This window comes from Pleurodeles waltl, chromosome 1_2 (genome assembly GCF_031143425.1).
Source record: "Pleurodeles waltl isolate 20211129_DDA chromosome 1_2, aPleWal1.hap1.20221129, whole genome shotgun sequence".
Taxonomy (NCBI): domain Eukaryota; kingdom Metazoa; phylum Chordata; class Amphibia; order Caudata; family Salamandridae; genus Pleurodeles; species Pleurodeles waltl.
Genome location: NC_090437.1, coordinates 937,582,144 through 937,609,054, shown reverse-complemented (window position 1 = coordinate 937,609,054; position 26,911 = coordinate 937,582,144).

Here is a 26,911-nt window from a genome sequence, read left to right as displayed (position 1 = left end):
GTTTCTGTATACAGAAGGTATTATCCCAAAACAGCCAAATATCAAGGGTCTTTTGGGGCACAGGTAATAGGACACCAGTTAATTAATCAAGACGCAGAGAAGAACAGGGCTACATACATTGACAAAATAATCTATGGATATACATAGTGATTCATAATGAACCCAGATTCTGGGCAATATTCACAATAAGGCTCTTCAATCCTCCATTTAATTCAGTCCAGTCTGTAGGTTGTCCATGCGCAGAATTCATTTTAGTTCGTCCTTGTTAATTGTGGATGCAATGTTTTTACATGTCTTGAGGTTTCACAACAGCACCAATTTGCCTTCCGGGATCGTTCTTACTATCATTGCCTTCTATAAAATGTTCAACCAGTGGAGCAGCTGTCACCTTGCATCTGAGGCGACTCTTATGCCTGCATATCTGATTCTTTGTGGAGACATAAATCACATTAGCAGTATTATAAATTAATCTTATAAGTTAATTCCTTTGTTCCAAATGTGAAATCACAGACACTACAGTTGCCACATTTCTAATGGACAGTCAGGAGTGCTAAACTCTACAAATTAGTGAGAGAATGCTCGCTCCTAGTGGAGGAAAGACTAGCTCTGAATAAATGGTCTTTAATACTCTTCTTTTTGCAAAACATAGAGATGGGCACCTCAAACGTAAGGTCACCTTCATTCAATAAATTCCATTGTCGCAAAATTATGTTCTTCTCTTAGATTAGAGATTTGAAAGAATGTGATTACTCATACCTGCCTGCCTGTGTCTTATTTTACACTTGGGGTGAGTAATGTCGCCCTAGGGCAGTACCAAGCCCTTCATAGATCTTTTTACAGGTTAGCATGGGTAACCTCTTGCCATACGTTTTGGATATAATGTTTCAGCTTCCTTAAAGAAGACCTATTTGAAAAAAACAATTCCTTCTAATGTGTAAAAATTGTAAATAAGAGAGTGAGTCATGCAGTGCTCTAGGGTGGCAGCTGGAATAGGCCAATAAGTTGTTTTTCTCTGTGGGTTCACGACAGAATGATGTGTATAGTTCCCCATCCTCTGATTTAATTACCAAGTCAAGGAAGAAAATTTCTATCTTGCTATACTGTAAAGTTGTGATGCTATTAATTGTGTTTGACCAATGACTTTGTGTTTCACCATTGCGCATATTAGTTGCTCAATGTTCATCAGTAGCACGTTACATTTTGTATTCAGTTTAGCTGCCTATTGGCTTTGACATGGCATTAGCCATTACATTCTGTATTCAGGTTAGCTGCCTATTGGCTTTGACATGGCATTAGACATTACGGGGGTCATTCTGACCCTGGCGGTAAATACCGCCAGGGCGGAGGTTGGCGGTAGCACTGCCAACAGGCTGGCGGTGCTCCGCCGGGCATTCTGACCGCGGCGGTACAGCCGCGGCCAGAAGCGGAAAGCCGGCGGTGTACCGCCGACTTTCCGCTGCCCATGGGAATCCACCATGGCGGCGCAGCTTGCTGCGCTGCCATGAGGATTCTGACACCCTATACCGCCATCCTGTTCCTGGCGGTTCGCCCGCCAGGAACAGGATGGCGGTATGGGGTGTTGTGGGGCCCCTGGGGGCCCCTGTAGTGCCCATGCCAATGGCATGGCCCTGCAGGGGCCCCCGTAAGAGGGCCCCACAAAGAATTTCAGTGTCTGCTTTGCAGACACTGAAATTCGCGACGGGTGCAACTGCACCCGTCGCACCTTCCCACTCCGCCGGCTCCATTCTGAGCCGGCTTCCTCGTGGGAAGGGTGTTTCCCGCTGGGCTGGCGGGCGGACTTTTGGCGGTCGCCCGCCAGCCCAGTGGGAAACCCAGAATGACCGCCGCGGTCTTTTGACCGCGGTACGGTCTTCTGGCGGTTCCCGCTTGGCGGGCGGCTGCCGCCGCCCGCCAAGCTTAGAATCAGGGCCTACATTCTGTATTCAGTTTAGCTGCCTATTGGCTTTGACATGACATTAGACATCACATTTGATATTTAGGTTAGCTGCCTATTGGCTTTAACGTGGGGCTAGACATTGCAGTTGAGACATTGCAGATGAGCTGTGTTTTTCCAAGCTGTGTTTTTCCACATGGTAGACCAAGTAGTGTTTTTCACCCCAGACCATAGCTGATAAGAGCACGTAGATTTTGTGTTTACCTCGCAATCCAGTCTGAGAACGAGTGAGCTCGGGAGAATTTGCCACTCTCCAAGTTTCTTCAGTTCTCACACTGAGTTTGCTTTTAAGGATGACTCTGGGCTACAGCAGGGGTAGATTGAATCTGCTTGACTTCAGACAGGAACGTAGACATCAGTTGCCTGTCTCCTGTTTGGGTAGAAGATCTCTTTCTCGCAGTTGACCGGAGTCATCAACTTGCAGACCCCAGAAAGATGAAGCTGAGCTATGGGCCCTACGTGATGAATTTTGTCTTTTATGCTTTGCTTTGAAGTTATGCTATAATATAATCACATATATCTGCTGTGTACATTGCAACTGAGAAGTACTTTGATATATTTTGCTTTCATTGCTGCGACTATTTTTGAACTTGTGCTTCCAATCTACTAATTTTGTCTCTCAAGAACCTTGTGGTGAACAATAAATGTCTTCTTTAAAGTCAGAAGTGCATTCCAGAGAGGTTCTGTAAGCTCGGTTATGAGATAAGAGCAGGAAAGCAGAACATTTTGTCGTTGTCGGCAGTCTGGGATTCAAATTGGAGTTTGAAGTGCACGATTTGAAAGTGTAATTGTTTTTTGTTGTTTAGAGAATTACAGAAGCTCGGCAGACCATGTTTGAAAATGCATGTGAAGTTAAACTGCCTTATGGTGCTGTGAGAAACATGTTTTCTTGTTTATCAGGACTGTATGAGTCTTCGAATGAGTGCTGTGATAAAGCATATTTATAAAATGTGCCTTTTGAAATAAATGATGTTCCTTTTGTTGTTGACAGAAGGGTTTGGATACTTTTATCTGCTTACAGAAAAATGCAGGAGAGATGTAGGCAGTTAGAACATGAAAATAAGAATTTACGTGAGCAAATTAGCCAGAACACCTTATTGCAGGATAATGCTGAAATCTATAAAACTGCTGTTTTAGAAGAATCTGGCTTTTCCCATTCCAGTAATGAGGGGGTTAAGACAGCTGTGAGCCAGTCTGAGCCTCCGTGTGAGCAAAACACCCCTCAGTTTTTGGCAGTTGAAGAGCATTCCTTAGCTGATAACACTGAGAACAGAGCTCAGAATGTTATTTACAGACCGCTTCTGCAAAGAAAAATGAATCCAGACGTGGCAGAAGTACCGTCGCAAAATGTGCAGTTACTGGCACAAGTAAAACAAAAGATTTCAGAGTTTCTTACAGTTTGCACTAAGCAAAAGACACCGAGTTTCATGAGCTTGTTTGATTTTTGGAAACAGTATCGCTCTCATCTGAGTGAAATCTTAACACTTTGGTATAAAGTAACTAGGAAAAAATATAAGCAGCTGCGCGCTTCAAATGAAATAATTCAGACTTTAGGTTTCTGCGCAGTGCAAGAGGGAAACACTGATTTACATGTAAATCAGGAACAGGGGAGGACAAGAGTGCCCCTGGGACTTTGGAGTATGAAACTTGAAATATAAAGCATGCAGTGGGTGATGAGTTCACCTAACTTTCACAATTTAAGACAGGCACAGGAGGCTAGTATCATACACTGGATCTGGTACATGCAAGACAGGGCTAGAGTCTCTGCAGCCCTACATGAACAGGTGTCACAAGCCCCTTTTCAGGACGTGGAGAGGATGCAGGGAGTACCACAGGTAAAAGAGTCACCAGTGAAATTGGATGCACCATTTGAATTCGTGTCCCCTGAGGATAAAAAGCATGTTTGTTTGACTAATGATTCATTGGCTGAAAAGTGGTTTTCTAGCACAGGAGAAGGAACACCGTTGTACACTGTGTGTCAGACTTTGAAGCAAGAGCTGCTTGAGATGTGTCATTTTTACACTGATTCTTGGTTCACTGCCAATGGTTTAGCCGTTTTGTTTTCCACATAGCTTGTACCTAACCGGTTCAATTCCCATGCAGATGTTAAAGAGAAAAGTACAGAAGTGTCCACCCAGAATTCTGACTTAGTGGGGATGGCTAAGTGGGTGCACCAGAAATGTGGACATCTGGGAGAAAAAGCCTCTTACAGGTGGGCAGAGATTAGAGAGATGCACATTCCCCTAGATTTGATAAAAACTGTGATTGTGCCTATTTGTCAGCACGCACAACAGCAATCTGTCCCACAAATAGTAAAAGATCAGTTGGGGAGAGGAAAGTTACCAGGACAGATATGGCAAATTGATCAGCTTTTAGGGGGAGTGATTACCAAGGAGAAATCAAAATTATGCTGATAACTAGAAAATAATCTTGTTTAATTAATTCAAATTGGAGACAGAATGGCCCAACTTGTCAAAAGTGCAGTGAATTAAGGTTTGGTAAAGAAGGAGTCTGCCCCAGCCCTTCTGACAGTGCAGGGAAAAGGAAGCTGTGGTGCAGCAGATAAAAACCTCAGTGCTGGGGTGTGGGTTGAATCCCCAAATGACCCTCCAGAACCTGCAAAAATCATAACAAAGGGCCCCAAAAGTTTCGTTGATGCGATCTTTTTTTGTCTCTGTTGTCTTTTGTGCTGCCCACCATTCTCTGGTTTATTTGTAAATAAATGTTGATTTTATTTGGTTTCTTATACATCGTGTCTGGTCCAAATTGCTACTTGAAGTACACTTTTGAATGTTAGTCATAGGGTCTATTGTTCCTTATAAACATATATATAACCCTAGTCCCTATTTATTCGTGGGCTCCCCTTGTAACGTTGAAGAACGTCACATTATTAAAAACGCTCTGTTAAACACTAGGATGATTAAAAATGCCAACACTTCAATCCCAGACAGACACCTATGGGACCGAAAGATCAACACCTTTACCACTGAGTGGAGGACTGTTCTATTAATAGTTTTTTTGATGTGTTGTTTGTTCCCTTAGTCTTGTGTGGTACCTTTTATGCACTGGTTGTGAGAAGTGTTTTTTACAGATAAGGGACAATTTGTGGTTTAGTGTAGGGTGTCTAGGTTGATAGATAATACATGAATTTTGTTTTTAATACAGAAATTGTTCTTGAAGTGGTTTCCTATTTCATGTATCAGTATTTATGGGATTGTCTGACCCACAATTGAATGGTGCTGCTCAATGTACATATCTTTACAAATAACTATTAAAAGCTACTTTTATTTTTTCATATGTGAAATTGATATGAAGTAAGGGAAGGACTTAGGCCCATATTTATACTTTTTGACGCAAAACTGCGGCGACACAGTTTTGCGTCAAAAATGTTAACGTTGGCTAATGCCATTTCATTGCGCCACCCGGGTGTTAAGTTTATACTTTGATGCACAGCGGAGCAAACCACTGGTGTGAGTCATTTTTTTTACTCAAACCAATGGGCCACATCGTAAAGAAAAATTATGTTAACAAGACCCAGGAGAGGGAAAAGAAGAAACAGAAGTGTCGGTTCAGTGCAGAGGAGCATGAAATACTGGTGAAAGAGGTGACTGAACACCAGCACCAACTATTTGTCACCTCTTAATTGCCAATTGGGAGGAGAGAGGCAATTTGGCAACAAATTGTCGATGAGATCAACAATGTGGCAGAAGTTAGGAGAACAGTCACTGAGTACATTCATCTACCTCCTGTATACACTTATGAATCAATGACTGGCTTTGTTTTTTTCCACTTTCACTAATTATCCTCGTATGGACTTATGAGCTTACAAATAAAGACTGTGCACATTTGACTCATCTATGTGGGTTCTCATCCTTCACACGGTTTGCATATCCACAAGTGGAATTTAACATTGACAACAGTTGCCACTACCACCTCTGCTGTGTGTGCAGGTCAAGTAGCTAATGGCAGTTACGTGCCCATGGATCAAACACACCCAAATTAGAGGGTTTAGGATGACAACATTGTCAATCCCCTGTAATCAATTAAAATGTGCCAATCCTGTCAAATGTTCATGTCCATAGTCGCTGCAAACATCAGGCATTGTCATAAACATTATGAGGTACACAACAGTGATGTCATACCCATGCTGCACATGTCAGGGTCTACCCTGTGCCTGGGTCACAATAGCTGCAATGCCACCATGCAACATCTCAAGTGTCTCATAGTGCTAAGACAACAACATTGAGGGGGAGGACATATGTTTCCGACTGGTGAAACACACCCGCACAGTCAGAAGAGGAAATGGAACACTGCTAGGACCATCAGTGCAATCCAATGTAGCACACATTCTCCAACATCAACATTACACACTACCAATGCTGACACCTGTATTGTGCCATACCAATGCTATACATAGTATATGCTAGGTCTCAGCAATATATAGTTGGATGTGAAATATCTGAGACTGGGTCAGTCCGGATTGTCAAGTGTGGTTCAAGTGCCATCAGAACACCCAGAGCCATTGCAAGGCCACACCATGATAATGGAAGTAGACAGAGGGTTGGATAGGACAAGAAGGTGGCAACATACAATTTGGGCAGAACCTACACCTAGAGGATGTGACGCAGACATTTCCCCAAACTGCCCACACTACATGTGACATGCAGGTGGGGCATAGACCTGGGAGAATGCTGATGTTGATGACAGTAACAATGAACAGGAACCAAGATCACAATGTGCAATTAATAGGAAGTCCAGAAACTCACATTACAAATGCCACAACACAGAAACACTAATTGTATAATATCTCATTGCAGAGGATGAAGGCTCTCCTGGGGATTTTCCTGTCCTGGTCTTCCCTGATGACGTGGAAGATGAGCTGACAAACATCAGTCAGCAGACCCTGCAAGATGCCCTTGGAACTCTTCAGACACCACCTTCAGTCGCAAGGAGGAGCACAGAAGTAGCAGCCATCACAGAGGACCCACCCACCACCCCAATTTTACAACCTGCCAGCTCCAACCCAGCTGAGGACTCTGACGACACTGGCACCAGCTTTGAGAGGACTGTAAATGGAGTACAGTGGGAGCTGGCCAAGAAGGTGCGGGTGGGGATTCAAAATATGGCAGCCAGCCTAAAGGGGTTGCGTTCGTGCATGACTTCATCTGCAGAACAGGCAGCAGCCATGAAACGGCGAACATCTATCTTGCAAGAACTTCAACAAAGTGTGAAGGAACTCAGCACAGCAGTAGGGGAGTTGCCACAACACATCACACACCAAACATTTCACTGCATGCATGAATGCAATATTGTCCCCCTCAGGGCTGACCTGGCTGCCTACCACAGTGATGTAGCTGCTATACTTAAGAACCAGCAGCTCCTCCTTGCAGCAGTACTGCCCTTAATAGCCCCACAGTTGGCAGCTGCCAGGATTTCTGACTCCACGTCTTCAAACACTGAAGTGTGTGTTGACCCTTCAAACCCACCACCATCAAGGGCAGAGGAGGCGACACACACATCAGAAGATGAAGATATGGAAGATGTTGAACAGATCACCTTCACCTGTAAGAGTACCCGGTAGCACAAGTCCATGCCAAATGGGCACTTATATCCAAGGTCCTGTGCTTCGTAACATGCCAGTCTTGCAACAGCTGCTCACATGCACTGTTCTCCAGCCCACTGTTTACCTTAACAATATGCTCTGTGATTGTCTCTCACTACCTCATTGGCAATTCATGTTCCTCTGCACTGTATGACACTTCACCCCAACATGTCCAATTACATGTCCTTTTGCATACAGCAGGAATGGATGTGTATCAGTGTACAGACAAATATGTAACCTGCAGTACAATGTAAGAAAAGGAGAGGTGTGAGTTATGTATACAGAACTACATAAGATTATACCATCACTCACCTTATCAGGATTTACATGAACATCAGGCTGCAGGCAGACGTACCACAGTGCCCAAGATTCAAAATCTAGTCTCAAAGTATTACAGATTGAAAACATACATCCAAACTTAACAACACATTGGGAACCATAGTAGCCTTGAGTGCTGGGTGCAGATGCATAGAGAAGTAGCTTTGGTGTAGCTGCCAATGTGACAGCTCAATTGGGATTTGGATGCAGGATGGAACACAAATACTAAATTGACACTGTTCACCCATGCCTAGGCCCTGATCCCCAAGCATATGACACATACTGTAAAAGAGTACCTAAATATTTATTTAACTGTAAAAAAGGATAATAAAACTAGGGGAAACACCTTAACTAACCTAACCTATCCTAACTACACATTACGAACAAGTGGCCCTAACTACCCAAAGCTAAACTTACTTATCACATTTAACTAAACAATCTGAACATCAACCCCCACCCACTTTATATGACGGGGCACATGGAGGACAACATTTACTAACCTAAACACATACTATCTTATCCTAAACAATTTATATATATATATATATATATTTGTTTTTATATATTGTTTTGTATTTTTTATTTTTTAATACACAAAAACCCCAACATCATCCCCCACCCACCACCCACACAAAAAGCACACGTAAAAATATCATACCCTCTACCCCAACCCACTTATACTAACTAAACTAACAGCCTATTCTAACCTAAAACTAAGCCCCAAAACCCACTAAATATAAGAACCAGGAAAGAGGAGGGAGGGGAGGGAATAATGGCTGAGGGTCCAACAGTTATAAGTTTGACCTCCGCATGATCTTTTTTGTCCCACGCACTCTCCTGTTAATCTGGGACACCTCCTGCTGCAGCCTGTCCATTCTACGCAACATCTGTTGCATGTCACGTTGCATGTTCCTAAATCCAACATTGTCAATGACTGCAGCAGGGGTGGTCTGTGTGCCAGTTGTGGAGGGTTGTGCTGTTGCCGGTGCCATGCTTGGATGGGGAGCTGCAGGGGCTAGTGTCAGTGGTCCAGGAACGGATGATGTTGAGGGACCTGCAGTGGTGGCTGTCATCCTTGGTGCCACTTGGGTCGGAGTGGTGGTGCTGGTGGTGGCGGCTGTTTTGGACAGGGATAGGCCCCCTTGGGCAAATGACCTGCAGACCCCTGTGGCTCTCTCATGGAGATAACGCCGTGCCATGTGGCGGAACCCAGACACATCGCCCTCCTCTGGAATTCGCGGATCTAATTGGCATCCATATTGGCTGCTGCTAAAAAAGATGAAGCCAAACATTAGTTACATCATTGTGTGATACAGCTACTGATGATATTCAAAAAATTCATCAAAATTAGCTTAAACAGGCCAAACCACAGTACAGATCACAGATTGTCTCTGAGGAACTACATGCCAACACAGCCTACACATTTCCTATCTAACAGCACAGCAATGCTCTAAAAGATGTGTACCTACATAAATGATCTAAGCATCATTGTTTTGCCATTAGTCGCATAACAAATGCTGCAAGTCCTCCACATGTGACAGGCGAACTAATGACTATCTTCTGGATGACAATCAAGGGCCACAAGATCTGTGATTTATAAATGGAATTGCCAGGATTGTATGCAGTTGCTAATCATGAGTGGGTATCCTAGGTTGGAACAAATGAATTTCTGAATTACAGATCTGTGTACTACACTTGGATCCTCACACCTAGGTACACATATTCCATAACCCTAAGCCTGTGCCTCAGGGGGGATGGACATGAAACACATGCTTTCAAACATCAAGGACATCCAGGAAGCTTTGGACAGCTGTCCATGGGTTTAGTCAGTCCACCACAGGTAATGAGGGTGTCCAGCTAGGATAGACATAAACATTGTACAATCACATCCACATTTATGTTCCTAATTGCAGACAATTGTCAACATCATTTGATATCACCAATACCTGTCCTACAACAAGCACATAAATGCAAGCACCCATTTGGACTTGAGCTGCATGCACACCTTTGGCATTGTACTCAAGTGCCACATAAACGTAGCACAACATGTAGAGCTAGATGCTGCTAGGAAGTCAAACATACAGTCCCACATGTTCATTAGTTAACAGGGAGGGGCTCAAGTCTCTGGGTAATACTTCGGCATCCCTGCTCTGTGTGATTCAGGGTATGACTTGCTGACTAAATCATGAAAATGGCTACCTCCAAATTTTTTATTACAAGAAATGTAACAACAAATGTCACCCTATTCACATTTCATATTCACTATTCAGCGCTGTCCAACTCAAATATGGAAAAAAAAGTCAAACTCCAGTCAAGTCAAATATCAGATCATGTGCCAGCACATCAAACCTTGCTATGTGTCCAACACACAGGAGTCAATCACACAACAGCTGCAAACACAACACAGAACTAAAATATCAACACTTACTGGATATGTCTGGGTCCGCAAATTGAGCCACTTCTCCAATTGTGTAGGGGGCATGTCCACCTGTAAAGCATGGAAGGGTGAAATGTGCTCAGTGTCTGTGCACTGTACAACACACTGAAGAAAAAATTACTGTGTGTGACATTACATCTGAAAGTCCAACCCCTCAGGCATTATGACACTCCAACAGACATACCACTGCAAACATGTATTGACCCTGTCACTCCAGTGAGTGATACACACACATATGCACACATGCAGTGGCCCTAACAATCATGTGGTGACAAACATGACTCCTCAATTGGTTGCAGATTCATTTATAGAGTGTACTCCATTTATTCATTTGTTGTTATGAGAGACATGCAAAGCCACGTTCCTCGTGCACTGCAATACCCGTCACTCAGGTATTGTGGCTTGTGCATCAAGCGACAATCAGTTACTGTGTGATGATCATGTGGTTTGAGTTTAGCTCATGAATTATTATGCTTTCTATGGTCCATTACATGTGGGCCTGTGTTGTCTGTAGGTTACATATGCTACATTGACAGTGTACCCTGAGCCAGATATGCACCCTATGACATCATAATGACAGGGATCCTGTGTGTTAATTGATGACAATCTGACAATAAACATGGATTGGCCATTTATCTAACTTAATACAACAAAGAAATATATGATGACCGTGTCTATTTTGGTTATCCGTGACAGAATGCATGGGCACAGGTGAAGTCACTGCACCTGAAATTTTGTCACTCATTGCCCTGTGTACCCATATCGGGTATTGGAATTCACAGTTAGGCACATTTATCATCTTACATTAGCCAAGTTGTGTGATCTGCGGGTATACAACAAACTGACACTGTCCCATTATTGAAACATGGTTTAGCACATTTCCTACTGTAGCAATCTTGATGATGTAGGTTTCAATTTGTATGCACCTTGGGAATTGCAGCAGTCACAGGAATGCTGGTCTTCTGATCTTAGCATACACCTATGTCTGTGATAGCCGTCATAATGGGAAGTTAGCTATTGTACATATGCTGCATTAGATCAGCAGGGGTGTACCAAACATGAAGTAGCATTGTATTTGGGCACTTTATATGTATGATGGAATCAGTCAGGGTTTCCTTGCACAACATCATGCAAGTAATAAATTGTGCCCATGCAACCACCAACTTCAGGTATCCCATGATGACCCATAAACTTATGAGTGCATGGCTATAAAGGGACACAGTTGGCAAATGCATCAGCTCTGTTCCAGCTATTGTGCCCAAGGCAAATTAAAACACACAGGAACAATGAACAGAGGGCCAGATATATTTTTTATTCCTCAATTTGTAGTATTTGCTTCATGTTTTACGCTACAGCTATGGAAAGTAGCACCAAACATTTAGATATGAACCCGTATGCATTACTTTGGCATCCATTTCTCATTTTATTGCGGCACAAACCACGTCAAAGTATCAGCCTAAGATATTACCTGAGGTTAGGAAGAACTTTGTACGCATGGCCAGGAATACAGTTCGGACATGTATTCCAAATAATTGGGGACCACATTAATTCCTTGCTTTAGCTTGTGAAATACATCTCTTTCCTGGTACACTCACAGACCATGAATGAAACATATGTTTGAGCCGCATTACCATCATCTATTTGATGTCAAAGCAGCACTAATTTACAAGATCAAGTTGTGCTTTGTAAGTTTGTGCAGCTGTTGTGTCAACAAATGATGGTAATGTGTAGCAAATATTGTATAAATCAGGGCCACTGTATATGTAACTTGCTTTCCACATGTCCAAAAACATTGCATGCAGCATATCAACAAATCTGCTACTGTCATTACAGAGCATTTAAATGTGCACATTATTCTGATTTGTACTCACCAACAGGGCCACCAATCACCACGCCCAGGTGGTCTAGCAGGTCTTGCTCTCTGGCAACAAGGGAAGCCCAGCGATGCTTGAGTTGGTGGTCATTGCGCAGTGTGTTGAAAATTCTCCTCAGATGGTACAGCAACTTGGACCACCTGAGCCTTCTCACCTCAGTGTGATACCCCTGTATCACCCTGCCATCAGCCTCAATCATCAAGGGGAGGAAGTGGCACACCAGCCAAATGAATGCCCCCAGCTCCTCCTCACCCATTCTCCCCAGACGTGGCCTAACCAACATGACCAAAATAATAGTTATAGAAAAGGGTACAGAGGAAAATACAGGGAAAGGAGGGAGGAAAATGAAAGTTAAGTAACCCCCAAACAGCCCAACAATCCCCAAACTAACAATACCCATTACACACTCCCAACAGTACAAAGACAAAATTAGACACCAAATATGACAAAAACACACTTACACTGAACAACTGAGACAATTACGAAAACAACAGACGACAAATAGGATGGCACACAGGAGACAAAAGCACAATTTGGACAGACAAAACTCTCAGCACAGCCACACAGTCTAGAAAAATCACAGACTGCAAAGTGAAAGTGAAAGTACACCCACTGTACCATTTCTGTAAACAGGATATCCTATTACATCACTTCCTGTCTCAAATGTGGTGCGTTTTTATTATGATGCGTGAAAATGTTATGACACTTATGGGCAGTGCGTCAAATTCTTTTGACACAAATGCTTCAAAATTCCCCCGCATTCATAGTTCAATATATTTTTCATTGGTAACCAATTTCATGGGGTACAGTGTAGGAATTACCGCTCTGGCCTAATGGATGTATAATGGCTGTGAGCGTAATTTTTCAATGCATGTGCGCCGAATTTTGACACATATGTGGTGAATTCTGACGCATTTGTGTCAAAATATCTGTCTTTAACTGTGTTTGTGTCATTTCTCTCATTTTTATCGTACGTGAAAGCTGTAACTGTACAGAGATAGGCTGTCTGTGCCTGCATTGTGTGTTTCAGTGTTTGGGCACATGTGTCAGACCACACTACTGTGGACCATAATACTCATGTTGTTGTACCGGATGAACACTCTTAACTGATGCAACAGCTACCCAAACATTTTGAATAAAAATTGGTATTACCTAGTTTGAGCAGGTGGTGCGTCAATAGAGAATAGCAAGGCTACGCAACTTAATACATTCACTCATGGCCTGTGTGTTTATGTCTGTGAATTGGCTATTTCAATTGTTGTTGGGACTCTGTGTGAACATCACAAGACGTGCTTTCATTAATGTGCTTGCATGCATGTGTTGTAAATGTGGATTACCATCAGATGTTATTCAGTGTGGAAATGAGTCAGGATATGTGTTTGTCATAAACTTAGCATCTAAAGCTGTGTGAACTTCCCTGACTTTTGGGACAAAACATCTCCATGACAAACTATGCACATGATAGATAGAAGACGGTTGATAACGGCAATGTTACAAGAGTAAGCCATCACATGTACTGGAATGTTGGATACCACTTCCTCGTCACTTGTTTGTATACTACCCATGAGTCAGGCATTTGACTGATAGGTACAGTGTTTGTGACACAGAGTCCCAAAACCAATCCAAAAATATAATGTCACTCCACAGTTTGAGTCCTATAAATGACCTATGTTTCTCATGTGGCAGTGGAGGACCAGCAGACCAAGCTGCATGTGTTCACATATTTCCAGTGATTAATGGCACAAAGGTGTCCAGTTCAAGTGTGTGGCCATGTGTACCCTGTGTCATTATTGGAATCCATGTTGTCACAGTTTCGTGCAGGTTTAGTCATGAGTCTGTGAAGCCATTCCCTGCATTAACAGAGTATCCTTCAAAGCAAAATTGACTGAAAGCCAAAGAGGAATTGACAACACACATGGGGATAGACCAGCTATGGCACTGCAGAAGTTTTATGAGGCTGACAACAGGCCAGCCTTGGTGTGCTCACAAACTTAATGGATCAGTAAATAGAAGCCGGCAGGTTTCATCACAACATTTGTACACAGGGTGCCCTCTAAAATTCCCACTGCAACAGGGAACATCAGTGCCTCTGTGCTGATTAATCTCACAGCTAGTCACCACGCAAGCACTGTCATTGGGTTGCAGCCAATGTGAATCTGTGTGTGGACCGTTAGGGCACAAACATGTTTTGTCCCTTCATGCACATTAGCAAACATTGTTTGTTGTGCTGGAGGCACCATAACCAATCCATGCATACAGCCATAGTACACTGTCACTGTTTGACACTCCTGCATACATGAAACCCAGACAAGGTATAGGGCCGGGATTAGGCTATTTGAATACAGGTCCCAGACCATGATACAATAAGTAAACTGATTACACTATACAATCTATTTGACGATTTATCATAGACCTACCAGACACAATACCCCAGGAGGAAAGTGAGGGCATGGAAAGCAACTTTGAGACAAATGTAGCCACAGGGAACCTCTATGGTAACACAAAGACAGGAACCAATCAGGCTAACAGGATGCAGGCTCTGTCAGGAACTAACATGAACAAGGCAAATGCACAGTGAGCAGACTCTGACTGGGAAAAGCTGGAACAACACTGTGGAAAATAAAAACTGTATTTGTGTTGTGGGCTGTAACGTTACACAATAACCCAGGGCCTGTGTTACACAAGTGATTTATACGGCAATACACAACAAGGATATACATAAAATGGCAGCTTCTGAGCGGTTCCAGGCAGCAGCAATGGCAGTGCAGGTTCAAATGGCTGGTCTGCATTGAAGTGCTCACATGTGTGTGCAGTTTCAGTCTCTCACAAGTCCTGTAGGTGAGAATCAAGTTCAAAGGGCCAACAGTACCTTTCACATGGGAAGCAATGGACAGGTGATTACAGGTCCTACAGACTACCAGGCAGTGCATTATCGGACCTGAAGTCCATGCAGACAGATGAACTAAGACTATGGCATGTCATACTAAAGAGGGAAGCACACTGGAGTCAGAATGTGAGTCTGGGTGTGTGTAGATGAAGGATTATCAGGGTACAAATAGTCCAGTTACAGGGCCCCCTAGAGAAGAACGGGAGAGACTGAAAACATGCCTGTGGTAGGCCTTATAACCTGGGATGGCATGTACAAGGCATGTCTTGTAAGCAATGCTTGTTATACCTGGGGCACTCATGCTATCCATTTGCAGCTTACATGGACTTTTTGTCACACAAGCTCCTTGCAGAGATAGCTGATGTCACACTTACTGCTGTCAAAGGTCTGGTCATACATTCCTGTTACCAATGCAATAACACATCCACTTCCTCATGTATGAAGCAGTTTTTTAACTTATGATTGATGGTGTCTTAGTTGTGTGCCATATGCTGCAATGAACCATGTTGCCAACATGGATGTGTGCCATAGCTGTGCTACTCTAATATTGCCCTTCAAATGTGAAATGGACAGGATATATGTCATTTACACTGTGTGTGAAGTTGGGTGTACATTCATACCCATCAAATGTGATGTGGCTTTTTCAGTATCCTAATCTGTATATCTGCAATGCTCCATGAGGCTAAACTCTGATTATGATTCCTAAGGATCATGTGATGCATAAATAATTACCCAGACCATGATTTAGTGATGAAGTGAGGTGTTTAATGACATATGGTAAGACAGTGTTAATGGTGACTAGAGTTAAAAGACATTTTGTACAATGTGTTGTCTCTGATGCAATCCTGCTGCAGTGTTTGGATGGTCCCCCTCATGTTGATAGCCAACATCCTCCTCTTCCTCCTCTTCAGGCAGTTGTGGCTCTGGTTCATAGAGGGGGATGTTCCTCCTTACACATATGTTGTGCAGGATGGCACAGGTCAAAATGATCTTGCAGACCATTTCAGGTGAATAAAAGAGGCTGCCTCCGGTGATGTCAAGGCACCTGAATCCTGACTTCAGGATGCCAAAAGTCCTCTTTACTATGGTGCGTGTCCTCTGATGTGCCTCATTATAGGCACACTCTGATGCTGTGCTTGGGTTGGCAAATGGGGTCATGATCCATGGCTGGATCCCGTACCCCTTATCAGCTGAAAGGTAAAATGAGTGAAAAATATTTGATGTAGCTTGCACATTGATTATCACTTTGCATGGCAGTCGTTATTTTGTATTGTCTTTGACTCATCTGTGTTGTGTTATTGTGTGGAATCATAGGCTTCTAGGATGTACCATCAGCATTGGGTTGTTTAATTATCTAAACTGGTGTTTGGCTGATTGACCGGATATCAGCGGTACTTTTGTACACTTGCAGTACATTGTGTACACCCATGCATTACGTCATGTGAAAGAAGTGTCCATGTGTCTTTAATAGTGGTGACATGATACTTTCACACACAGAATCGAGTCCACAGTGGGGGTAACTCTGTTGCACTATGTGGCCGGAAGATCCCATCCAATTCAACATATGTAATAGCATGTGAGAAACAACAGTGAGGACCTTTGATTTGGCTAGGTGACAATGTACAACACATCTCCATAAGTTAGCAGCACTGAAGTGTTGACAATTGACAATGCAAAAATAAACCATGTGTGACAAGTTCTATGCAAACCTATTTTTGTGCCCTCACTGAGTTGCCTCATGTGCAAACGTGTACCTACACTACTGAACCTGCTCCAGGTAAGCTGGCTAACTTGGTTGTGGGGGTGAAGGTTTAATATTTAAGGTCCATATGCCTGTACATCTGTTGTGCATTTGTGTAATCGTCTCAATCCGTATGTGTAACAATATGCACTTTGCAATAATGTCACATCAATATGTGTTCTTAGCACAGTCCACTTGCTTATTGGTAGCGGGCAATGTCACTACAGGAGTGATGTGAGATGTTGGTACTGCCTCAATGATTCCATGTCACCTTTATTAGAGTCATCATCATCATGCTATGTGTCTCATGGTGTTTGACCTGCAGCGAAACACATTACACACCCCTTACACAGTAGGTATTGCTTGGAAGGGTGTGTGATTGAGTGTTATTGATGTGATACTGAAAGATTAATCTTCCAAGTTGTACTGCCAGTTAAGGCCATGTCATTGTCACTGTGTGGTTTTAAATGGGCCCCTGGTGGCTCTGGAATGGCATCTGTTGTTATTTGCATCTGTCATTTGTCCATAGGTGTGTATCCCATTGGATCAGGATATCAAACATGTCCAGCAGTGTCACAACCTCAGTGTCTTCCTGGCCATGTGTCAATGTAGTGATGTATGTGTTGTGTGTCCTACAGGGTTGCTGTGCAGTGTGTATATAACTGGGTTTCTGTACTTACCAACAAGTAGGCCATTTCCATATTGTCCATCCTGGAAGTGTTGATTGATGGTGCAGTGGTGGAAGATGAATGAATCATGTACACTCCCAGGATACTTTGCCACGATGTTGGTGATCAATCCTCGGTGATCCACAATGGCCTGCACATTGATGGACTGTGTGTGTTTCCTGTTGCGGTATAGATGCTCGGTTGCAGCAGGTGGCACAATCCGTACATGTGTGCAGTCAATGGCACCAAGCACGTGTGGGAAGCCACTGATTTGGTAGAATCCCTATTTGGTCTCCTGCTGCTTCTGCTGTTTCTTGGGAAGCTGATGTGGCGGGGTGTGAGGGAGATGATGGCATCCAGTACCTTGGGTAGGAAGGTAGAGAATGAGGGCTGTGAGATCCCGGCAACCAGGGCACCAGTTGTTTGAAAAGTGCCATTTGCCAACATGTGGAGGACAGCTGGCAGCTTGGTCTCTGGTGGAATGGTTTGGGGTGTCTGCAAGCTGGGTGCCAACTGTGGCTCAATGTTGCGCAGTAGCTGCTGTATAGCTTGCCAGGTTAGTCTGTACCTCTAGATGATGTCATGTTCCCTAAGGCCCAGAAGGGTTGTCCCGGTCAGGAATATCCTCTCCTGCCTTCTGCGTTGCCTTTGGGGTCCCTGTTGGTGTGGTGGAAGCTGCTGCTGTTGGTCCTGTGCATTGCGTCTTTGTGTATGCTGGATGAATAGCACCTCCATGTCTTCCTTTTTGAGCTCTGATGTTGCTTCTGTGTGTTTTTCTTAAGTACTGGTGTGTTTGCCCCATTTTAATGCCTACCGTTACCCAGGCAGTAATTTTTTACGCAAATCAGGCTATGCGCCATTTTCCAACTCCGCCTTCCAGCCGTGTGGGATTTTTGCACAGATGGATAAATGTGGCGCACAGGTGTTTAAGTAATTTTTTGAACGGGAACGCCTACCTTGCATTTCATTAACGCAAGGTGGTTTCACGCATCCAGAAAATGACTCACACGGCGGAATTTCGACGTTCGCGGGGTCGGGCGTCAAAGTATACATATGGTTTTAGGTTTGCACCGAATTTGCTTAAAAGAAATTATGCAAATCCGGTGCAAGCAGAGTATAAATATGCCCCTCAGTATGTCAGTTCCCAGTTCCTGTACCTCCCTTACATCCTAACAGCATCCTTTTTGCTGTCAGGAAAGGGGGATGGAGCAATTGTGCAAAGACAATATCGTAGGTTTTATAGAACTATGGGCCAGATGTAGGAACCGTTTTGCATGGCGCAAACTGCGAAAATCGCAGTTTGCGCCATGCAAAACGGACATCGCGATGCACATTCCCATTTTGCGAGTCGGTACCGACTCGCAAAATGGGAATGCGACTTGCAAATAGGAAGGGGTGTTCCCCTTCCTATTTGCGAGTCGCACCGCGATGCGGAATTGCTTTGTGACCGCAAACGTGGTCACAAAGCAATTCGCAGTTAGCACCCATGTGAAGTGGGTGCTAACTCATTCGCAAAAGGGAAGGGGTCCCAATGGGACCCCTTCCCCTTTGTGAATGTTGCCAACAATATTTTTTCAGAGCAGGCAGTGGTCTAATGGACCACTGCCTACTCTGAAAAAATTAAGCCAATGGTTTCATTTTCCCGAGTGTATTGCAACTCGTTTTCCTTTAAGGAAAACAGGCTGCAATAGAAAAAAAAAATGCTTTATTAAAAAAGCAGTCACAGACATGGTGGTCTGCTGTCTCCAGCAGGCCACCATCCCTGTGAGTGCAGGGAATTGCAAGGGGGTCGCAAATTGCGACCCACCTCATTAATATTAATGAGGTGGGTCTTTGCGACCCCCTTGCGATTCGCAGATGGTGTCAGGGACACCATTCTGCATATGGGATTGCGACTCGCAAATTGCGAGTCGCAATCCCAAACTTACCTACATCTGGCCCTATGTTGGCTTTCAGCTTATGGTACTGGCTTTGTGATTGCAGAGTCAGGTATCACAAAAATGGCACCTTGTGTAACAAAGGGGAAACCGGGAGTAGCAGCTGTTACGACTGGAGCACTAAATGGCATGTGAGAATTTTACAGGTGCATGAAATATGAAGAATCGAACCCACACAACCAAAAGCAAATATACTATTGAATCAAGATATTTAATTATGACATGTTTAAAGTAAGTATAGATTGTCATTAAGTCTATCGTCATTTTCCCAGTCCACAGTATTTCCCTTTCATTTTTTAGATTTCAGTGGTTGATACTTCTTTTTGCTGATGCCCTTGTCAAAAGTCTCCTGGGGTCTGCATATAAGGATGGCGTTTAAATGGTAGGGCTGTGCCAATTTTTGAAGTGAAATGGCTCGCAATGTACGTATTGTTTTGATTTTATTTAAATTATGAGTAGATGTAAAAACTGCATAGCAATTTGTAGTTTAATGAGAAAGACGGGACTCTAAAGGCAACAGGAATGTTGCTGCCATTCAACTCCCATCGACCACACGTCACTGTTGGGGTTACTCTCCCTGTGCTCAGACTAGAATGTAGAAAATGTTATCAGATATGGTACATGTTATGATCTGAGTTTTAGTTTCGAAGAAAAACGGTTTTCAGAGTTTTCAGAACCTAATACAACCAACATTGACAGAATGCAAATATAGAAAGGTGTTCAGTACAAAGTATCTGTGTAACAATAATCCAACCACTTTGTGTTTATTCGTATGTTTTTAAAATTAAACAGCAGCTAGCATAACATATAATTAACCTCTACATAATCACAACTTAAATCTATTCTCTTGTGAGGCCGGAGCACAACATATGGTTAACATAATATACGATTTTATGTATTTGACAGTAAAACTATGGACAATAATGTAGTAATGGTAACTGACACGGTGAATTAATCCTTAAGTATTATTATTAGATGGTCTTGTCCTTAGCACCATTGGAGCTGGTTGCGATTAGGACGTGACGATGTCATCCTTAGAATTTAAGGGGTTAAAGTATTCCATGTACTTGTGTACACCTCAAACCATTTTTTCAGAGCATTACACCTCAAATCAGAATTTGGCATACAAAACACATATATCAACAATATTTGAAACCTAAATCAATAATATTCTCAAAAATATATTGTTTCAACACTATTTTACTATAATCTGATTAGAAACAGGAAGATGCAGCTACTTGGCAAACAATTTGAATTGTTTGTTATGTGTAGAATAGTACACTTTGTTTCCAGAGTGAGTATGTGTATTCACAGTAGATCAATTGTAGTTTATCTAGCTATAAGGTTGTCTGAAAAAAAGTACTTGAACGTGCTGAGCCATGGTAGTTACTCTGCTGGCCAAAAGGTACAGCAAACCCTTCCCCCACAATAGATCCAGCTGGAGAGGCTTGTTCCTGGGAGAGGAAGGAAGAGGGTGGAGCTAGACTCTGCATACTAATAACATTATTGCTGCTTGACAAGCCTAGAGATGCCCATCCACAGAGAAACAAAGTAAGATAGAAAGGCCTCTTGTAATACTTACAGGAGTGGCTCTCCTTTGGTGTTTTGGAGCAAATGGACTAGCCTGCTGTTTTACTTTGGAGTGGAGCTTAAGGCTGTCATAGAGCTGCAACAAATGACCACTTGAAATCCCAGTTGTTGGACTGTGAAAAGATGCACATTTTAAAGAGCTTTCAACCACCCTCAAAAAACTCTGCACAGGAAGGGTCATTAAGAGAATATTCTGGGCCTGGGGAAAACTATACAAGTAGAAGGTCTGGCTGGAAGAAAGAAGACACCTGACTGCTGCTAAAGAAAAGGACACAAGGATTTCTAATACCTACTGCAAGAAAGAGCTCAAGGGCATCTAACTCCTAATGGAAAAGAGGACTCAAACAATTTGGACATGAGGTTCCACCTAGAAACTAGTATTAGGCATGGCTTCCACACTCCCTTTGGGACATAATAGAGAATTGTTGCATACACATGCACCCTGTAAGTGCTTATGAGGATATGGGGTCTGGCAGCGGGGGGAGAGTTATACGTCCTGTAGGCTTTGGGGTGCTGCTGAGGGAGGCCATGGGCCAAGGACAAGTACCAAAAGCCCAGATAAAACAGCAGTTCCTCGATGATAAGCTCATGGGCAGGGTAGCAGGCGTCATGCACTACTTCATCACTGGAAGGGATCAGTTAAAATCATGCTCTTAGAAGGCACACAATTTTAGATGCCAGGAGTCCAAGAATAAACACTGCTGATGGCCAGAGCCTGACACCAATGACAACATACTAAACACCCCATTGAGAATGACCCAAGATGGCCAGAGACTTTGTTGATTGCCCTAGTATGAAAGCTGCTCAGCATGTCCCAGGGCCACAGGGCTTGTGAATGGTATCATTGTGCATAAGAGATGGCTACAAGCTAAAGTCATGCCCTAGGGTCGCATTTTCAAATTTGCATACTTGGTTCATGATGACTCCAGAAAGCAGTTGCGCTAGTTAAAACTTGTTAGACCGTTGGGGTGCCCCCCCGCAGGAGCCACCCCCTGGATCCCATAGAAATTAGAAGAAGTCTTAATTGTAAGGTTGTTCTATATCTCCGAGGTGCCAAAATGAATGCCTTTGAGAGTCTCTTCGGTAGTTTACAAATGTACTGAGAGAAAGGACTTTTCGTCTTGTAGTTCTGAGATGATGTGGCTTTATATTTAAGACATGTGGTTGCTTTACATCATTCGTAATACTGGAAGAAAGACTCATGTGCTATCCAGTAATAAATAAACATGTTGTTGAAAGATGGCACCATCCTGGAATATTTTAATAATGGTTCTAGTTGGGTTTGATTTTACAATTCTGCTTTTGACTATTGTGGAGGAATTTTTGCCTGTAGTCCTGACTTGAATTAATTGCACGCACTATATTGTGTTAAGAATGAACTGCACTAACTGTATTGTTTTAACTACAGAAAGGAGGTATTATGGTTTTAGGATTCTGAGCTTGCTTGTGTGCTGACTGTTATAGTACCCTCACATGCAGGGTTTGCATGGTACATCTAATGGTTACTTAATGTGTGGCACCTGTCTTGTGTGTGTGCCCACTGGTGCTAGTGAGACCTTTTACGGGGTGTCACCCTAGGCATTTACAATTGATATTCTGAATATATCTATCAATCAATTAAGTACTTGTAAAGAGTGGCTATTCACCCGGGTCTCAAGGCACTGGGGGGGAGCAGTAAGTGAAGGTCAGTGGTGATCAGGTGAAGAGATCCTTTCTGAATTGAGAAAGCATGGGAGATCTTCTGAGGTGGCTCGGGAGGGAGTTCCAAGTCTTGGCGGTGTGGGGGGAGAAGGACCTTCCTCCGGCTGTGGCCTTCAGGATAAGTGGGATGGTGGCGAGGGTGAAGTCGGTGGAGCGGAGGTGCCTGGTGGGCATGTAGAAGGAGCTGACTTGATGGTTCATCGAGAGTGATGATTCCAGGATGAATCTGAGTTTGCGGGCGTGGTAGGTGCTGGCCGGAATGCTTCCGAGGGCTGTTGGCCACCAGGAGATGTCCCACGCTGAGGGGCTGTTGCAGATGATGAGGACTTCTGTTTTTTCTGTATTTAGCTTGAGGCAGCTCTCCTTCATCCATGCGGCGACTACCTTCATTCTGTTGTGGCAGTTGGCTTTGGCTGCGTGCGCGTCGTTGGTGAAGCAGATGATTAGCTATGTGTCATTTGCATATGAAACAAAGTTGAGTGTGTGGTGTCTGGCAAAGGTAGCTAGGGGGGCCTTGAAGAGAGTGGGGTTCAGGGAGGAGCCTTGTGGGACGCTGTAGATGATCTTGGTGGCCTCTGAATAGAAAGGGGGAGTCAGACTTTTTGGATTCTGTCAGAGAGGAAGGAGGTTATCCATTCTAGTGCCTTGTCTCGGATTCTGGCGTTGTGGAGATGAGTCCGTAGAGTGCGGTGGGAGATGTTGTCAAAGGCAGCAGACAGGTCGAGGAGGATGAGAGCCGTGGTCTCACCCCTGTCTAGGGGGATGCAAATGTTGTCTGTGGCGGCTAGGAGGGCGGTCTCGGTGCTGTAGTTGCTCCGGAAGACAGACTGGGAGGGGTCAAGGATGTTGTGGAGTTCGATGTATTTGGTGATTTTTCTGTTGACAGCCTTTTCGATGACCTTGGCCGGGAAGGGGAGTAGAGAGATAGGCCGGAAGTTCTTGAGGTTGTCTGGGTCTGCGGTTGGTTTCTTCAGTAAGGGCTTGATTTCGGCGTGTTTCCATATTTCTGGGAAGGTGGCGGTTTCGAAGGAGCGGTTGATGATGTGCCAGAGCTTGGGAGTGATGGTGCTGCTCACTTTGTTGAAGATGAGATGGGGTCAGGGATCCGACGGAGAGCCGGAGTGGGTGGAGTTCATGATGTTGAGGGTTTCCTCGTCAGAGATGTTGGCCCAGCAGAGTAGATGGTGGGGGTTTGGTGGAGCTTCGGTGGAGGCTATGTCAGTGTTGACCGTGGGATTGTCCTGTGTCGGAAAACTGTTGTAGATGTCTACTATCTTGCAGTGGAAGTAGGTGGAGAGGTTGTTGCAGAGTTCTTGTGATGGGAGGATGTCCGTGGAGTTCACTCTAGGGTTGGTCAGTTCACTGATGATCGTGAAGAGTTCTTTGCTGTTGTGTGCATTGTTATTGATGCATTCCTGGAAGGTGTTTCTATTGGTGGTCCTGATGAGTTGGTGGTGTGTGTGTAAGGCTTTTTTGAAGGCTTCGTGGTTGGTTGGGGTCTTGTCAGTGCGCCATTTTGATTAGATTGGTCTGCAGTTTTGTTTGGACTCCTTGAGGGTTGGGGTGAACCATTTGGCTTTCCTAGATGAGCGTCTGTTGGAGGGTTTATTTATGGGGGCTAAGGTGTTTGTGCAGTCTGAGATCCAGTTGATGAGGTCCTGGGCAGCTGTGTTAGTGTCGAGGTCGTCTGGGGGGGTGAATTGTTGAAGCTGGTGAGTAGCTGGGCCTTGACAATCTTGTTCCAGCTCCTGCGGGGTGGTATGTGAGACGGGTGTCCATTGGAGTTCGGTGATGTGGCTGATTGAGGTGTGGTTGCTGGCGATGATGATGGGGTCAAGTGTGTGTCTGGCGGAGTGGGTGGGCAAAGTGATGAGTTGCTTGACTCCGAGGTTGGCAAGGTCTTCGAGCAGTGTCATGGAGTTGTTGTCATTGGCTATCTCCAGGTGGAAGTTGAGGTCCACAAGGAGTATGTAGTCCTTGGAAGCGAGCGCGTAGGTGGTGGCGATGTCAGCAATGGTATTGCAGAATCGGGGCCGGGGCCCAGCGGCCTGTAGATGAGGGTGCCTTGCAGAGTGGTGCTAGGGTTGGTTCCAATCTGGAAGTGGAGGAGTTCCATGTTGGTTGTAGAGTCTTCGGTGCTGGTGGACAGGTGTAGGGAGTCTTTGTGGATGATGATGATGTCTCCCCTAGGGCGGTTCATGCAGTCTTTGTGAATGATCCTGTAGCCATCTGGGATGGCGATGTCTGGAGCCGAAGAGGGATTAAGTCAGGTTTCTGTGAGGAAGGTGACGTCCGGGGATGTGGTGTTGATGAGATTCCAGAGTTCGATGGTGTGCCTCTGGATGGAGCGAGTGTTGATCAGGATACATCTGAGGTTGTGTTCTGTTTTGTGGGTCTTCGGGGGAGGGCTTGAGTGACAGAAGCTGGTGAATTTGCAGTGGCGACAGGTGAAGGGTCCCTTAGTGTTGCTTGGTGATGCTTGCTTACAGATGTTGTTGTTTCCTGGCTTGAGTGCGATGAGTGTTGCTGATGAGTAGCGGTGGTGGGCAGGAGGTCCTGCAGACAGGCACAGGCGGGCTTGCCTTATGTGCACCTTCCATGCAGCTGCACAGCGGCCACCAATAAGTAGGGAGGGGGAGGAGAGGACAGCTGGGAGTCTTTGTTTTTCACAAAGAAAAAATGAGGAAAAAATAAAAAAGAGGCAGAGGGCAGCCCAGAGGAAGAGCAGAGCTCTCCCACTAGACACCAGGGATGAGGCGCAGGCAGAAGCTTGCGGGTGGAGGAGGGCCTCGAACTACTGACAGAGATCAGTGAACAGTGGGGCTTCACTTACCGGTGGAGCTACGCGGTAGCAGAGCAGTTCACTGACGAGGTCGGTGAGGTTGCTCTTCCTACCGCGCAATGGCTTCCATGAAGTAGGGGGGGGGGAGAGGACAGCTGGGAGGTGAGAGTGGGAACGGCGTGAAAAAAGGGGGGCGGGCTGCGGGGGCAGCAACAGCAGGGAGAGAGAATGAGGAGAGAGAGCGATTGAGAGATAAAAGAAACAAGGAAAAGATAGAAGGAAGCAGAAAGCGAAAGGCACTAGAACCTAAAGCCAATGATAAAAACATAGTTTTAGTTTACAAAATGGAAGTTAACAATACACAGAAACAATATTATGGCATGCAACCTCTGGCTCCTACAAGCATGCAAAAAGATACTTTTAAGATTAATAAACTGGTTACTTTTAGTCATTTGAATATCCAGCCATATTCACACATAGTTTCTGCGATAAAATTGTGCAATATTTTATGATAAAACTGCCAATATATGAAGTTACATTCTTGGAAGCCTTCAGGAAACATCTGTTAGTCTTGAATACATTGGGTCCTCTAAAAAGAAATCTGTCTGAGTCATGAAGCAAATTTGATGGCTATCTGGTCCATGTGTGTCATTTGGAGCATCTGGCACCAAAACCAAGGGTTTTAGCTAGAGCTCAACAATGACGCATCAAATGACAACATATCTGACTTTAAGGGACTTTTGTCAGCCACAGCCTTGAACCTTGCCATGCTGGAAGATGTTTACTTCCATTTCAGAGACTAAGGTGCAAAATAAAATCTTTGGCTGTGATGACCTGCTTGGTGTATGCGACCTCCGAACCATTCTGTTCAGCCCATAATCACATCTATGTGCCAGTCAACAATGAAAAGTGATTTGAGGCTGGTGCTTTACTTTTTTCTCTGCTTTCCACCTTGAAAGGTTTTAAATTCATACCTCTTGTTCCTCTTGTCCACCTTTGGTCAGCTTGGTGTCTTTTACCTAGTAAATATTACTTTTTGTCTAAATTCAACAATAATAACCCCAAACTTACTAAATCAACTGGGCATAGGGACGCTAAAAATTAACATTCTACAAAGGACAAAGATAAATCAGGGCTGAAACATCATATGATTTTTAGTAAGGTTGTCAGACTTGCAGGACTTATTAAGCTCTGCAATAAATATACCGTATCACTTATTTTCCCCACTGAACAAATGACTACTTAATATTGATAAGTTGTCATGTGGCAGGATTGGCTAGGTGATCTGATGTTCAATTTAGTTAGCTTACCTTGGGTTCAGCAGCTGTTTATGTTCAAAATATGTAGGTGCCATTCCCAATTATATTTAGTCTTTTATTTAAACCACATAAAAGGACAAACAAGAGGTAGATTAGCAGCA